General features: G+C 39.7%; 1 protein-coding gene across 3 annotated transcripts in view; it reads left to right on the top strand.

Moving 5' to 3' along the window:
* Positions 1–9,767: 9,767 nt before the first annotated feature.
* STX17 (syntaxin 17) overlaps positions 9,768–14,808 on the top strand; it is a 73,182-nt gene continuing 68,141 nt past the window's right edge. For 2 of the 3 annotated variants that reach the window (XM_036260551.1, XM_036260550.1), the window contains exon 1: positions 9,773–9,796. The gene's annotated coding sequence lies outside the window, so the exon portion shown is untranslated. Of the gene's footprint in view, positions 9,797–14,808 lie in introns of all 3 variants that reach the window. The other variant, XM_036260552.1, reaches the window with a different exon arrangement.

Raw genomic sequence — 14,808 nt, 5'->3', positions numbered from 1 at the left:
TCTAACTGCTGAGCCAAACAGGCCAGGGCTCCATCCTTTTACTTTTAAGCTTTCTGTTTAAAGGGGGTTCCTTGCAGAAAATATAGTTGGGTCATGTTTTTTGTTTACTCTAACAGTCATGCTGACAAAAAATTGGTGTATTCAGAGTATTCATATTTAAAGTGGCTATTGATATAGTTGGCCTAATATTTACCTTGTTTGTAACTGTTTTCTGTTTTTTGTACTTGTGCTATATTTCTCCTCTGCCCCTTTTTTGCCTTCTCTGGTACATCAATTATACTTCTTTTTAAACTTTTCTTAGTAATTACTCTAGCGTTTATATACAGATTTACAACTAATCTGAATCCATTTTCAAATGACACCATCCCACTTTACAGGTGGTACAAGTACCTTATACCAGAGTGTTCCCATTTCTGCCCTCCTCTTCCTTAAAACATCGCTACTATTTATTTTATCCAGTACACTGTTACTATTACTACATTGAACAATTAACTGTTAGATCAATTAAGAATAAAAAATAAAATATTTTAACTTTATTCCTTCTTGGCTCTTTCTTTTTTTTTTTTTTTTGTTCAGGTAGAGTAGGAGGGGGAGAGAGGAACAGAGAGAGAGAGAAACATCGACGTGAAGGGACACATCGAGTGGCTGCCACCCGCACGACTGACCAGAGCCGGGGACAAACTGCAACCGAGGTACATGCCCTTAGCGGGAACCGAACCCGGGTCTCTCGGGACCGCAGGCCAACGCTCTAACCGCTGAGCCAAACCGGCCAGGGCGGCTCTTTCTTTCTTTACATAAATCTAACTTTATTATCTATATATTTTCCTTCTCTCTGAAAAACTTCTTTTAACATTTCTGGCAAAGCAGGTCTGCTGGAAATAAACTACCTCTTTTTTCTTTCTTTATTGTTTCTTGACTTTTAATGGATAATTTCGCTAGATAGCAGATTTCAAGTTTGTGGGGTTTTTTTCTTGTTTTTTTGTTTATCCTCACTCGAGGACTTTTTTTTCCCCATTTTTGTTCAGATAGAGTGGGAGGGTGAGAGAGGAAGAAAGAGAGAGGGAGAGGGAGAGGGAGCTGGAGAGGGAGAGGGAGGAAGAGAGAGAGAGAGAGAGAGAGAGAGGGAGAGGGAGCTGGAGAGGGAGAGGGAGGAAGAGAGAGAGAGAGAGAGAGAGAGAGAGAAACATCAACATGAAAGGGACACATTGAGTGGCTGCCTCCCGCACAACCCCAAACAGGGCCGGGGACAAATCGCAACCAAGGTATGTGCCCCTGGCTGGAATCAAACACGTGACTCATTGGTCTGCGGGCTGACACTCTAACCACTGAGCCAAACAGGCCAGGGCTTGTTTTGTTTTTTAATTCTTACCCAACAACATGTTTAGAGAGAGAAAGGGATAGAGAGAAAAACATTAATTGGTTGCCTTCTACATGTACCCTGACCAAGGATCAAAAACATCCAGGTGGGGAATCGACAGGCAACCTTTTGGTGCACAGGATGACATTCAACCAACTGAGCCACTCCAGCTGGGTTCAGGTTTGTGTTTGGTTGGCTTTTGTTTTTTCCAACACTTCAAATATTTCACTCCACTCTCTTCTTGTTTACATGGTCTTTGATGAGAATTCTGATGTAATTCTTATTTTTCTTCCTCTATAGATAAGGTGTTTTTTCTCTCTGACCTCTTTCAAGATTTTCTAATTATCTTTGGGTTTTTTAGTTTGAATACAATACACATAGGTGTAGATTTGGAGGCATATATCTTGCTTGGTTTTCTCTGAGCTTCCTGCATCTGTGGTTTGGTGTCTGTCATTAATGTTGGAAAATTCTCAGGCATTATTTTCTTGAAATATTTCTTGTGCTCCTTTCTCTTTCTCCTCTTTTTCTGGTACTCCAATTACATATATGTTACATTTTTTCAAACTGTCCTACACTTCCTATATATTATGGGGTTTTTTTTCTTTGAATTTCAATTTGGGAACTTTCTATTGATATATCTCAAACTCACTGATTCTTTCCTTGGGACCATGTCAAGTCTCCTAACAAGTCCATGAAAGGCATCCTTCATCTTCATTACTGTGTTTTTTGTTCTTGATATTTCCTTTTGACTTAGAACTTCCACCTCTCTGCTTACATTACCCGTTTGTTCTTGTATGTTGTCAACTTTTTCCATTAGACCCCTTGCCATATATATCATAGTGATCTAAAATTCCCTGTCTGATAATTACAAAATCTATTTCATATCCAAGTCTGATTCTAATCCTTGCTTTGTCTCTTTACACTATGCTTTTTCTTGCATGTTAATAGCATTACCAGTGGGGAGCTCTCCATGTCCCTACCTGTTGCTGGTGGAAATGGGTTTCTAGCAATGTCACAAGACAAGGAATTTTCTGAGACTCTCACAGGAGAATGAGTGATATTTATATTTATCTGTGTGGAATTAAATCCCTGAGTTTCCAAGGTCCCTTTTCCGTCCATCCACCATGGAAGAAGTGCACCTGTGTCTTCAGCAGAGCTAAGATTAAAGCCTTTGCCCAGAGTTTCTGTTCCATACTTGCACAGTCCAGTTCAGTCTCAGGCTAGCTTAACTTGTGTTCCCAGCTGTAGTCCATTAAGTGTGGGACCACTTGGCTATGGAAAGAACATGGAAGAATGCAAGGAAACAGGAGCAAAGTCAGAGGAACAAGAGAGAGACAGTCCCTTTGTCTGGGGATTTTAACCTTCTAAGATTTCGTGCATTTGCAGTGGCTCGACCCCCCTCTTGTCAATTACCTTTGTTCCAGGTTAGACTGACAGGCACCTTCTCTACTTCACTCGGACTTTACTGCCCATGCACACATCTTTCCCTTTGTCCAATCCTTTCCTCAGTGATCTTCAGGGAATGGACCAGTGGTTCCCTGGGGAGTATGAAATTGCAGCTTCCTGGTGAAGCTGCCCAAATGGCCATGCTTATAATATCTGGCCTTCTCTTTGCTCCTTCCTATTATTAATAATTAGTTAATTACAACAGTAACAATAGGTCTTGTAATTTTTGGTTAAAAACCAGATATAATATATCTGGTAATGGGACCTGAGGTGAATAGGCTTTTAAGGTCAGGTTTTATGTTAATCTGTTTAGAAACTGGGTTTAATGTTTGACATACTGGTACATATCAGATGCTTCAATTTCCTCCAGAGTCCTTGTTATCTTTGGATTTTCCTTAAAAACTTATATTGAGACTGCAGCTTGCAGCTCTTTCAACTGTAATCCAGTTATATTGCTGGAGCCCCATGGATGTGGTGGTCAGGTGAAGCGGGGGCAGCATTCTATAATCTTATGATTAAGTTTCAGTCTTTAGTAGGCCTGTGACCTTGGGCTGTGAGCTTCATAAGTGTTTCTTATCCTTTTCCCCATTAGGAGAGACAGAAAGGCTAAGAGGAGCTGGAGCTGCATAATGCCTGCCCCCCAACTCTCAGTCTTTTCCCCTGCTGAGTAGGCCTTCCAGATGGAAGAAGACTCTGGGTATATTTCAATAATGGTTTCTTTTCTCCTCCTTTGCCAGAAACATGAAGGTTTTTTCATTGTCTTTTCACTTTGGGGACCTGATGAGGTTTCTGGAGGTAAATCTATGGACGTGTGGGGTCCCCCTAAGACTGCATCCCCTAGGAGTTTCTCACTCACACACTAGTCCACACTCTGCCTCCAATAATTTGTCAACGTTACTGTTTAAATGTCCTTAGCAGCTTAAGGCTCCAGAGGCTCTGTTTCAGGTAGGCTGATCTTCACTTTAATTCTCTGTATTTACCTGCCTCTCAGATTCTGGGGGGCTGTTTGCCCTACAATCTGAATTCTCTGATGAGTTCAGGAAAAGTAATTGATATTCAGTTTGTTCAGCTTTTTTTGTAAGGATATGAGTGACAGCTTTCAAGTTGAGCTGAAACTGGAAGCCCTCAGAACCCTGTAAAACCAAACTTAAATAGCATTTTGTCATTTATTCAATTAGATTTGGCTCTCATACGTATCCATGGGTTCTGCATCTGTGGATTCAACTAACTGCGGAACAAAAATATTCAGAAAAATATGTGTACTATATAGTTAGGCCTATGAAGTTGTATCTTACTAAACATGCACAGACTTTTTTTCTTGTTCTTATTCCCTAACAGTACCATATAATAAATATTTACAAGCATTTACATTGTATTAGATATTATAAGTAATCTAGGGATGATTTAAAGCACATGAAAGAATGTGCATAGGTTATATGCAAATACTATGCCATTTTACATGAGGGACTTAAGCATCCTCAGATTTTGGTATCTGTGGGGGGGGGGAGGGGACGGGGGTTGGTTCTGGAACCAGCCCCTGCCCCACCGATACCAAAGGACAACTTACTCCCCTTCACACCACCTCTGCTCTAACAAAACTGAACTCCTTAGTATTCTTCATCCCGATCTTTTTCCCAGTCCTACCCTGTGCCTTTCACCTGGAATATTCTCCACCAATTGCTCCCCCTTCTCCATAAGTCCAAATCAAACTAATATTTCCATGTCCTCCCCAAACGTGAACTCTCCTACTATTTCTAGAATTTCTACATTAAATGCCTCCCTTCTGCATCTACTTTATAATCTGATCTTTTTTTTTTTTGACACATCACTCTCTACATTTTATTACAGTGATTTGTTATATGTCTTATTGCCACCTCCAGTGCTTTTTAACCTTTTTCCTGTCATGGCATAAATAGAAAATGATATTCATGAAGCAAAACTAAGAGAGAAAGCTGCTCAGATTCTGCCACTGGGAGCTGGGAAAGTTAATGTCTCCACACAACTGTAACACATTCAAGTACAGGGCTGAGAAAGTGTCTTGTATCCATAGACACAGGGGGCCAACTGTAGTGGGAAATAAAGTTTGAAAGCAAAGTAGAGCCCATGTGGAACATCTATCAATTTTCACGTCTGTCTACTGACATGTGATATTTGCATTTGTGATAATAATAACTAAGGTTCTACAAAATTCAAGGTGCCTTATGATTACCAATGGTTAAATAGCATTTAATATGACTGTAATGCTAACTATATTTACTATGTTTTAACTTCAAGCATAGTGCAAAGTAAAGTTGCATCTTTTGAGGGTGATTTGGATGATGAGAGGTGTGGGTATGAAGAATTAAAGTCAATGAATAAAGCAGAAAATATTTTAGTCAAAATTACCCTTAAAAATTGTTTAAACTGCCCATAAGGCCCATTAAGCACAATTTTATAAATACTACCTTACGCAATAATTCTTGGGCACACTAAATTATGAGAATAATTAAGGTAATTAAAAGAACAAAAGGGTCTATAGGCAGGTGTCTGGGCATTTAAGCTATTCTACATGTAAAATTGATATAGTGGGCAGACATGAGCAGAGTTGGAATAGGCCAGGTCACCAGGTGGAAAGCCCCCTCCCCAAAACTAGGAAAACAAGTACTGTAGGGTGGGACCTTGTCCCCAGGGTGACCTTTCCTCCCATGTTTATAATTATGTGGTAGACCCCCTTAGAGGAGGAACAAAGGGGCCTCATTTGACTCCCATACAAGCCCTGGAATGACCACTCCCTTAAGCATTAAGCCTCCAGGACAGTGAGATTCTGGCCAGCATCAAACAATCTTAGGAACAAAGCCTAGGATCTGTTGACAACAGAGACAGAATTTTGGTCAAACTATAGAGATAACATTTAGGCCTCAGTGTGTTTTAGTTCCAGGACCAGAAAAGCAGCAAAGCCAGACAAAGCAATGTCATGGCTGATATCAGGACCTGTTGCAATGACTAATGAACCCCTATCCTAGCACCAACCAGTCAGTAGAAACAGAGACCCTGAAACTACACACCTGAAAAATTGATGAATATTTTGAGATCCTTCCCAGGGACCTCCACTAAAATTCCTGCCTTTGGAAAAAAGATAAAACCCCTTAAGACGAAGGACCTCTCCCTCTTGAGCGTTCCCCCTCTCTACTCCCCCTCTCCCTCTGGAACACACCGGAATCTTCCCCCTTTCTTCCCTAGATTACCTTTGCTTTCTCTCTCCTAAGCTCCAAGGGCCCTTCTTTTGCCTCTGTAGTTTGTTTCTTGAATCCATGAAGCCCAGCTGGCTTACTTCTTCTATGGCTCATTTATGCTATCTTCTTCCTCTGTGACTTTCTAAATAAATGTTCACTTGTATTTCAGTTCTTGGCTTTGAATTCTTTCTTAATCAAACACAAGGACTGAGGTGTAACTTCACAGTAACATTTGGTGCCATTTGCCATTAACAAAATGATTATTAAATACCTAAGTGGTGAATGGTTGATGAGTGGAGAATTCTAGTGTTACTGATTGTCTACAGAGTTTATTCTTTTGGGTTTGATAGAAAGTCTCTATAACCTTATATGAACAGATTGTTTGGTGGTGATGATGATGATGATGATGATGATGATGAGTGTGTGTGTGTGTGTGTGTATGTGTTGGCAGCAGGGGACAGAAAAGCAGAAAGTGGAGAGGATTAAGTACTAAAGTCAGTGAACATATAAAGTTGAAGATATTGTAAGATAGTAGAGTTTTGTCTACAACAGAACTCTCTTAATTGAAAGTGTTAGAAGTTCACCTGGGCTAGTTTAAGCACTATTTTAAAAAGCAGGGTTGAGGCTGGGAAGGTTTTAGAAGGTTTTCAGGTATACCAGACCTGAAGTGTTGGGATGCAGTTAAGCCTCAAGAATGAAATGGAACCAGGGATTTGACTGTGCAGCAAACAATTTCCTTTCTGTGCAACTAATCATTCTCACTTCCCTCCTGTCTCTTTCTGTCTCTTGCATGACTTTTTATTATATTTTCAAAGGGGTGATGGGCTTTAACAAGGGTAAGAATTATTGCTGTGATTTCACTGCTATTTCGGAGAAAGAGGTAATTAAGAGAAATAATATTAAGGAAGTATCTATTCCTTGTTTACTAACATATTTTGTTTTAAGTAAAAAATCGCTAGTTCTTTATTTATGTCCTTTATTGCGGTATTACTTACACAAAGTACACAAATTCTAGGTGTACAGCTTGATTAATTTTCACATGTGAAATTATACCATATCAACATATAAAACATTTCCAGCACACCAGAAAACTACTTCATGCCCTTTCCCAGTTAATCCTAACCCAAAGTTTACCACGATCATCACTTTACTTTAAATCTTTCTTCATCTCAGCTCACAAGATGGTTGGGATAGTAGAATGCACAAAGAAATAGAATGCATTCAGAACTACAGCAGATATTTCTATAATTCACGGCTAGAGAAAGAATCTAGTGAAGGTAGTGGCATTTGAATGTTTTTAAATATGTAGCAATAAACAACTTTTTAAAAAACACCATTACTAGGGCATACATACTTATCTCTCCACGCGTATAAATAGGATGTATGAGCAGCATGGCTTTTTCTGATTCACCAGTCTTGAGTGAAAAGCACAACACCCAAGAGTTCTGTTGGGAGCATCTTTTCCACTCAAGAAACCAGCCAGACTAAAGCTAGAATCCTAGTCCCAACCCACATTCCTGGAAAGGTATCTTATTGTTCCAGCTTGAGTCAGATGTCTGCTCCTGGACCAATTCACTATGGTCTGGAGTGTGGTTCATGCCTGTGCAAAATGGCTGCCAGAAGCTCATTAATTAATAGTATGCAGATCTGGAGGGGGTAAGCAGTTCTCAGAAAATACATTGGCTGGGAAGATAACCTAGGAGATCTATATTAATGTGCCAAATCTGAACTTTATTCTCAGGTTCTCCATATTCTCAGGCTGCTCTATGATACTAGAAAAATTATTTCTTAATTTATATAGTTAATATATATTGTTCTGTTAGTCTGTTCCAAGAACTATGCTAGATTCTAAGTAAATCATAAAATAGGGTGAGACAAAAGTAGGTTTACAGTTGTGAGTATGTGAAGCACAAGAGTTTATTCTTGTATTAGTATTTATTATTGTATTATTTTCCATATGAACAAATTTCCATTTTTAAATTGGCAATTGCTTAGGAAAGTTATTTCTCTAGACACTTTATTGAACTTGTTTCAATTTATTCCCTTGGGTTTTCCAAGTAAGCAATCATAATACCTGAAAAGATTTTTTTCTATATTTACATATATACTTCCTGGTTCAGTTAGGACCTCGGGTAAATGTTGGCTAGTAGCAGCAGATCTACTCCTAACAACTTCAGGGTCCATAGCAAGAGTACAAAAAGATGGCCACACGCCATCTGTTTAAATATTTAAAGATTACAAATCAAGCTAACAAACTGTTAGATTAAAAAGTTCTATCCTATTACCTCAACACACCTCATTTATCGCAAACATACATATAATAACCTGGAAGGTTTAGTTCAAATTTAGAATCCTTGAGTGCCATGCCTTCTATTGTACTTGAGATAGCTTTTTCAGAACTTAACTCGCATGACCTTTACTTCAAAACATCTTGTTTAACTGACCTTTGCTTAAAAAACATTTTCCCATGATATTGCCTAACACTTTAATTTTTCTCCTTAGAATTAAAATTTTATAAACATCTCATTCCTAGAGTAAAACAAATATCAGCATTTATCATACCCACAAAGAAAATCCAAATTGCTTAGATTTTTGTATTTATTTTAGAAATTGGCCCTGGCCGGTTTGGCTCAGCAGTTAGAGCGTCGTCCCACAGACCAGAGAGGCCCCAGTTCAGTTCCCGCTAAGAGCACATATCTGGGTTACAGTTTATCCCCGGCCCTGGTTGGGGTTGTGTGGGTGGCAGCGAGTCGATGTGTCTCTCTTATATAGATGTTTCTTTCTCTCTCTTCCCCCCTTTCTCCCTCCAGCTCTATCTGAAGATAAATGCAAAAATGTCCTCAAGTGAGGATAAAAAAAAATGTTAGAAATTGCCCTTTCTTACAGGCCCTTAATCTTCCTTGGTCCACAATTTCTACCTCTATACCCACTTTATTGGAGGATCCTACCAACTGAGTTTCCTTAGGCTTGAACATCCTTATGGCTTCTGAGGACAATACCATTAGTGGATAGGTTCTAAGTTAGTCATCTGAATACTCACAAACACATATAAAAAAAGGCTGGGTCTGGAAGTTAGGTCATCACTTGTGACCTGAACAGGGCTTCATAGAGCCATCTGCTTGTTCATTGATGGCAGCTGGTATAACAGGAAGAACTTGGAAAGGAAATGAGCAAACTCAATTGGAGTTCAAATTGTCACTAACTGGCTGAACTGGTGTGAGTCACTTAACACTCTTTGTTGAGCCTCAGTGTCATTAACTATAAAATTGGAATAAGGACACTGGCATTAAAGCCTCTACCAATTTTGGGGGGAAATCACAACTTGTCTCTTCTGCGCTTGTTATAATTAAGAAACGTGCCCTCTTCACCTCACAGTTTTAAGGGAGGGGGCGAGAGGGAGAAGGCACAACCTTTCTGAGCTTCAATGTCTAAGAACACACGACCAGCCCGCCAATAAAATTCCTAGAACAGAGAAAAATGAAAAGAAACATTTTGCAAAATGCAGAGGGCTATACGAAATGTGAATTGTCGCATACTTAAAACACAACAAACTGACCAAAAAAATCGTTTATGCGTCTCTTTCCTCCTGGCTCCAGTATTACAACACTGTATAAACTAAGACCACTTTTTAAAAAAATTCTCGCCCGCGTTTGTTGTCACCTGCGCGCTGGCCACACCCCCCGAGGCTGGGACTAACCCGCCCGCCCACTGCGACGCCCCGCCCCGTCGCTCCCGCGCCTGCGCCTTGCGCACCGACCGCCCTCGAGCGCCCCGGCGGGAGGTAAGGGGCTCGCGGGAGGCCGCCTTAGGGGCGTCTGGCCCTGGTCTTCTCCGTGGGCCAGGCGCGCGGGAGAGGGGTCCCACGGAAAGCGGGGCTTCAGGTCGGACATGCGAGCGCCGTGGGGACTCCTCCCGGCTCCAGGCAGTGGCACTTTCGCTTTGGGAAGCACTGTTCGAAGCGGGTATTGGGAGGCGGCTGACGGGACGAGTGTGATGGCTTCCCGAGGTCGCGGGGTGGAAAAGTTCCCGGCGCCTGCCCTGCCCGTGACGCACTGTGGGGCCCACGTCCTCGGGTCCCCGGCGTCTCTGTCCCGAAACCAGCCCGCGCATCGTCGCCGGTGGGGGGCGTGTGGTGTGTGTGGCCCAGGTGCGCCGTGGGTGACACTGCGAGGGGTGACGCGAGGCTCGGGGGTCGTGAGGGGAGGGCCGGGTGCAGGGGGTCGGAGCCCCCGGTCAGCCAGACCAGGGGGTGGTGCACAGGCGGTCCCGCGTCTTACTCCCTCCTTCTGTAAATTCGGAATCTGAGGCTCAGAGAGACCATATGATAGGACCAAGGCCTTGACTTTCCAAATTAATTCCCCCGGCCCCCAGTCAGAAAAGGGGGACGTGCCTGTGCAGTCAGTGCCACCAATGTGGGGGTCTCTAGGCTGATGGAAAGTGTTCGTCATTCTTGGGTGTTCCGGAGATTTTGGATTTTTTCTGAGAAATGGAGCTTTTCAGCTATAAAGAATCTCTTAAGTAATTTAGTTACCCCTCCCCCCAGTACTTTTTTCTTGTGGGAAACACGAGTATTATGGTACCACGCTGATGATAGTTGTAAGTACTAAATGATAAAGTGTGTAGCACCTCGAATCCCCTCCCCTCTAGTGTTAGTGCGGTATATGATTGCAGTTCTTTGACTTCTAAATGTTTGCCCTGTTTATGTAAAACATCACTTTACACATTAAAAAAACAACAACTTTATTTTAAAATAGTTTTACAAATACAGAAAAGCTACAAAAGTACTACAGGGTCCTCTACAGCCTCCTTTAATGTTAACACCTGATATATCTGATACAGTGATCAAAGGTGAGAAACTAACATAGGCTCATTATTATACAAGTTTTCTTCAGAGTTCATCATTTTTTATGCGAATGACCTTTTTCTGTTCCAGGAGCCAGTCTAAGATCCCACATTGCATGTAGTTGGCATCCCTCCTTAGTCTCCTCCAATCTGTGACAGCTCAGTCATTTTCTGTCTTTCATGATTTATTTGCTTTAGAAGAGACCTGGTCAGTTATTTTGTAGAATGCCCCTCAGTTGGGTTTTATCTGAATTTTTCTGCTGATTTGATTAACGTTGTGCATTTTTGTTGATACCACAGAAGCTTGTGTGCCCTTCTCAGTTAATCATTTGAGGAAGTGCATGATATGACATGCTGCGTTTGATACTGCTTTTGATCAGTTTAGTGTCTGCTGGGATTCTCTAATGTAGTTAGTATATTCCCCTTTGGGAGGGAACTTGTAAACTGTGCAAACATCTTGTTTCTCCTCAAACTTTCACTTTCCGATTTTAGCATTCATCGGTGGATCTTGCTTTCAGTAATTATTACTGTAATGTTATGATGGTGACTTTCTGTGTCCCTCATTTCCTTATTTATTAATTTAAGTTCTTCTGTAAGGAAAAGCTACCCTTTCTTCCCGTGTATTTATGTATTCAGTTATTTATATGTACCAATATGGACTCACTTATTTTTCTATTGGTTATTATCCTACACTTCTGTTATTTTAGGCTCAAATTGTTCCAGCTTTGGCCATTGAGAGTTTTGTAGTTGCTTCAGATGCCCTTTTGATAAACCTCTATCCTTTTCTGAGAACTTCCTTACTTTCTGGCTCCATAGATGCTCCAGGTTTATCTTGTGTTTTCCCTGCCCTAGCCCTGGAATCAGCCACTTCTCCAAGGATCCCTGATTTCTTGTTTTGGAGAGTGTTATTTAAACATCAAGATCTAGGCAGTAGGTATGCTCATTGCTACTGGGGCATCATTACTTCCAGTGTGCATGCCACACACACATATACACATATACATATACACACATATAAACACACACACACACATATCCATGCATAGAGAAAGATTTATGTTTATTTTTCATCTATCTATCTATCTATATATAGACATATATCTGTATATATGTCTGTATATATTCTGATCGTTTCTAATTTTTAAAAACCAAAGTTTAGTCCAGCCAGTGTGGTTCAGTAGATTGAGCATCATTCCACAGAGAGGCCTTGGTTTGATTCCTAGTCAGGACATATACCCAGGTTGCAGGCTTGATGCCCATGTTGCAGGCTCTATCTGCATTAAGGGCGTGCAGGAGGCAGCTGATCGATGTTCTCTCTCACATTGATGTTTCTATCTCTTTTCCTCTCTCTCTCTCTCTAAAAAAAAAAAAAAAGTTTATTCTGATTCTGATAACTCTCATTCTAATCTAACACTACAGGTTCATTCTATTCTTGCCCCTTATTTGTCATTTATTTCTTTGACAGCAAGAAATCTGGTTTTCATGTTACACAAAGTATTTTCTTATTTGTTCAATCCTAGTAAAACATAATTCCAGTATTTCTTACCCATATTCCTAGGAGAAACAAATTTACTAACTAGAGTCCAGTATAGTTGTGTATAGTTGTTTTTGTCTTTAACTTTGTAGTATCCAGTTAAAATACTGTTTTGTAAACTTACCTAGATTAGTTATTTTCTTCCTTCACTTCTTTCAGTGGGGTTATGCTCTGCTATTCATTTGTAATAAACAATTAGTTTTGTTCCACATAGTCTGTATTCCATTTGGGCTCCCCCACATACCACAGTCTGTATTCCATTTGGGTTCCCCCACATACTGTTGTTTTTGTTTTTTAATTTATAAAAATTTACTTTGTGGTATACAGTTCAATGAATTTGGACAAATGCATATAATTGTGTATCCATCACCACTGTCATGATACAGAACAATTCTATTACCCCAAATATTCCATTATATATATATATTAAAATGTTAAAAGTAACACAACAACTCTACACAAGTTTGGAAAATTAGGCTTTTTTTTGTGTGTGCGTTTTTTTTCTTGTCTTTTTCATGGGCATATTTTACATAGTTTCATGTTAATGTATTTTTTATTTTTGTGTTTTAATTATATCAGAAATATGTTCCAATTTTCTGACTGAAAAATCTAGAAATGCTGAAAGACACTCTCATTTATTCAATCATACTTTTAAATCACATTAAAAAATTGTTTTTTCTTTTTTTTTAATTGATTTTTAGAGAGAGAGGAAGGGAGAGGGAGAGAGAGATAGAAACATCGATGAGAGAGACCATCGACTGGCTGCCTCCTGCATGCCCCCCACTGGGGATTTGGCCCACAACCTGGGCAGTGCCCTGACCGGGAATCGAACTGGCGATCTCTTGGTACATGGGTTGACACTCAACCACTGAGCCACACCAGCTGGGCTAAATCACATTTTGTATATGGAATTAAGATCTTTCCTTAACAGCTTACAACTATTTGAGCTATTTTATGATTAGAGCCACTGCTGGACAACTTTGTGTTTCAGTAACATCATGATTTATGAAATTGTTTGAATATTAAGTTAGCATTCTATAAAAATAGAAATGGTAGAGAGTAGAAAAAAAAATACTGGCTAGAAGGAGACCTAAGAGTTGGAAAACAAGTTGGGAGGCTCTTGGGGCAATTGTCTTCCCTGAGAGATGGCCCTTATGAAGAGCAGGTTTTCCTTGGTCATGGAAAGCTGAGGAACGGAGTCATGCATAACTCATCTGGAAATATCACTTTGGAACTCAAAAAGGAAAACTATCATCATGGCATAGGACAAATATTCAGTAATTGGAGTTTGTTTAGTACTATAAACTGATTAATGGAAGAGAAGGCAGAATCAAATGATGCATAAAGTTTAGAAGCAGATGGGATGGATTATAAAATAACTTATGTATATATGCATTGCCCATGGACACAGTGAAGGCTTAGGGTAGGGTGGGAATTGGTGGAAGGGGGCAATGGGGGAAAAAGAGGAGGACATCTTTAATACTCAACAATAAAGATAAATAAAAACATTAAACATTTTTTTATAAAGAACAACAAAATAAGAGCTTCTAGACAGGTGGAACACCATTGCAAAGGCCAAAATAGAGATTGGATGATAATAGAAGGGTAGATCTACTTATGAACATTGTCTTTTCTTGTTCAAATGCTAGGGAACTCTTGCAAGCTTTTGTTTAGAGGAGGAGCATGTTGCAGTTGGTGTTTTAGATATATAGTAATTATAATCGGGGGGTGGGGGGCAGAATTGGAGAGGAGAAAGAGTCTAAAGGTAGGCCAAATAAGACACTTGTAGTGTGCTATGCATATTATGCTGTTTGACTGTAGTGATAGGATTAGACATGGTGAACAAGGGGAAGGGAAAGAAATATTTTAGTTTTATCAGCATCTGTTGAGCACCAGATATGTTTATAAACACTTTGATAGGAACGGTGGTAAGTATAAAGATATATTCCTATTGTATATACTCTGCATAGTAGAAGAAAACACAAGAGGCAGTGTGATAAACTGGGAGACATTAATGTTAGACAAAGTTGATAATTTATAAGACTCTATTATGTTAAATGTAATAAGAAAAAAATATTCCTTGTAGTGAAATAGACATTTTGCATGAGATGGCAATTCATGAAAGAAGAAATGCAAATGTCTAATAAATCAATCCCATTAGTAATTTAAGAATTGAAAAATGAAACATTGATGAGGTATCATTTTTGTCACCAGTCAAATGTCTAAGAAGAATGATAATACTAAGTATTGGTTGGAGTATGGATAAATGGACATTTTGATGTGTTGCTAGTGGGAATGTAAATAGGCCCAACCTTTTTTTGGAAATTTGGTGTCAAAAGTCCTAAAAAAATATGTATACCTACTAATTCTATTTCCAGGTATTTAATTTAAAGAAATAGTTATAGATGGTATTTTGG

The sequence above is a fragment of the Molossus molossus genome, unplaced genomic scaffold (assembly GCF_014108415.1).
Source record: "Molossus molossus isolate mMolMol1 unplaced genomic scaffold, mMolMol1.p scaffold_m16_p_14, whole genome shotgun sequence".
NCBI lineage: Eukaryota > Metazoa > Chordata > Mammalia > Chiroptera > Molossidae > Molossus > Molossus molossus.
This window is presented reverse-complemented; position numbering and strand designations above follow the sequence as displayed.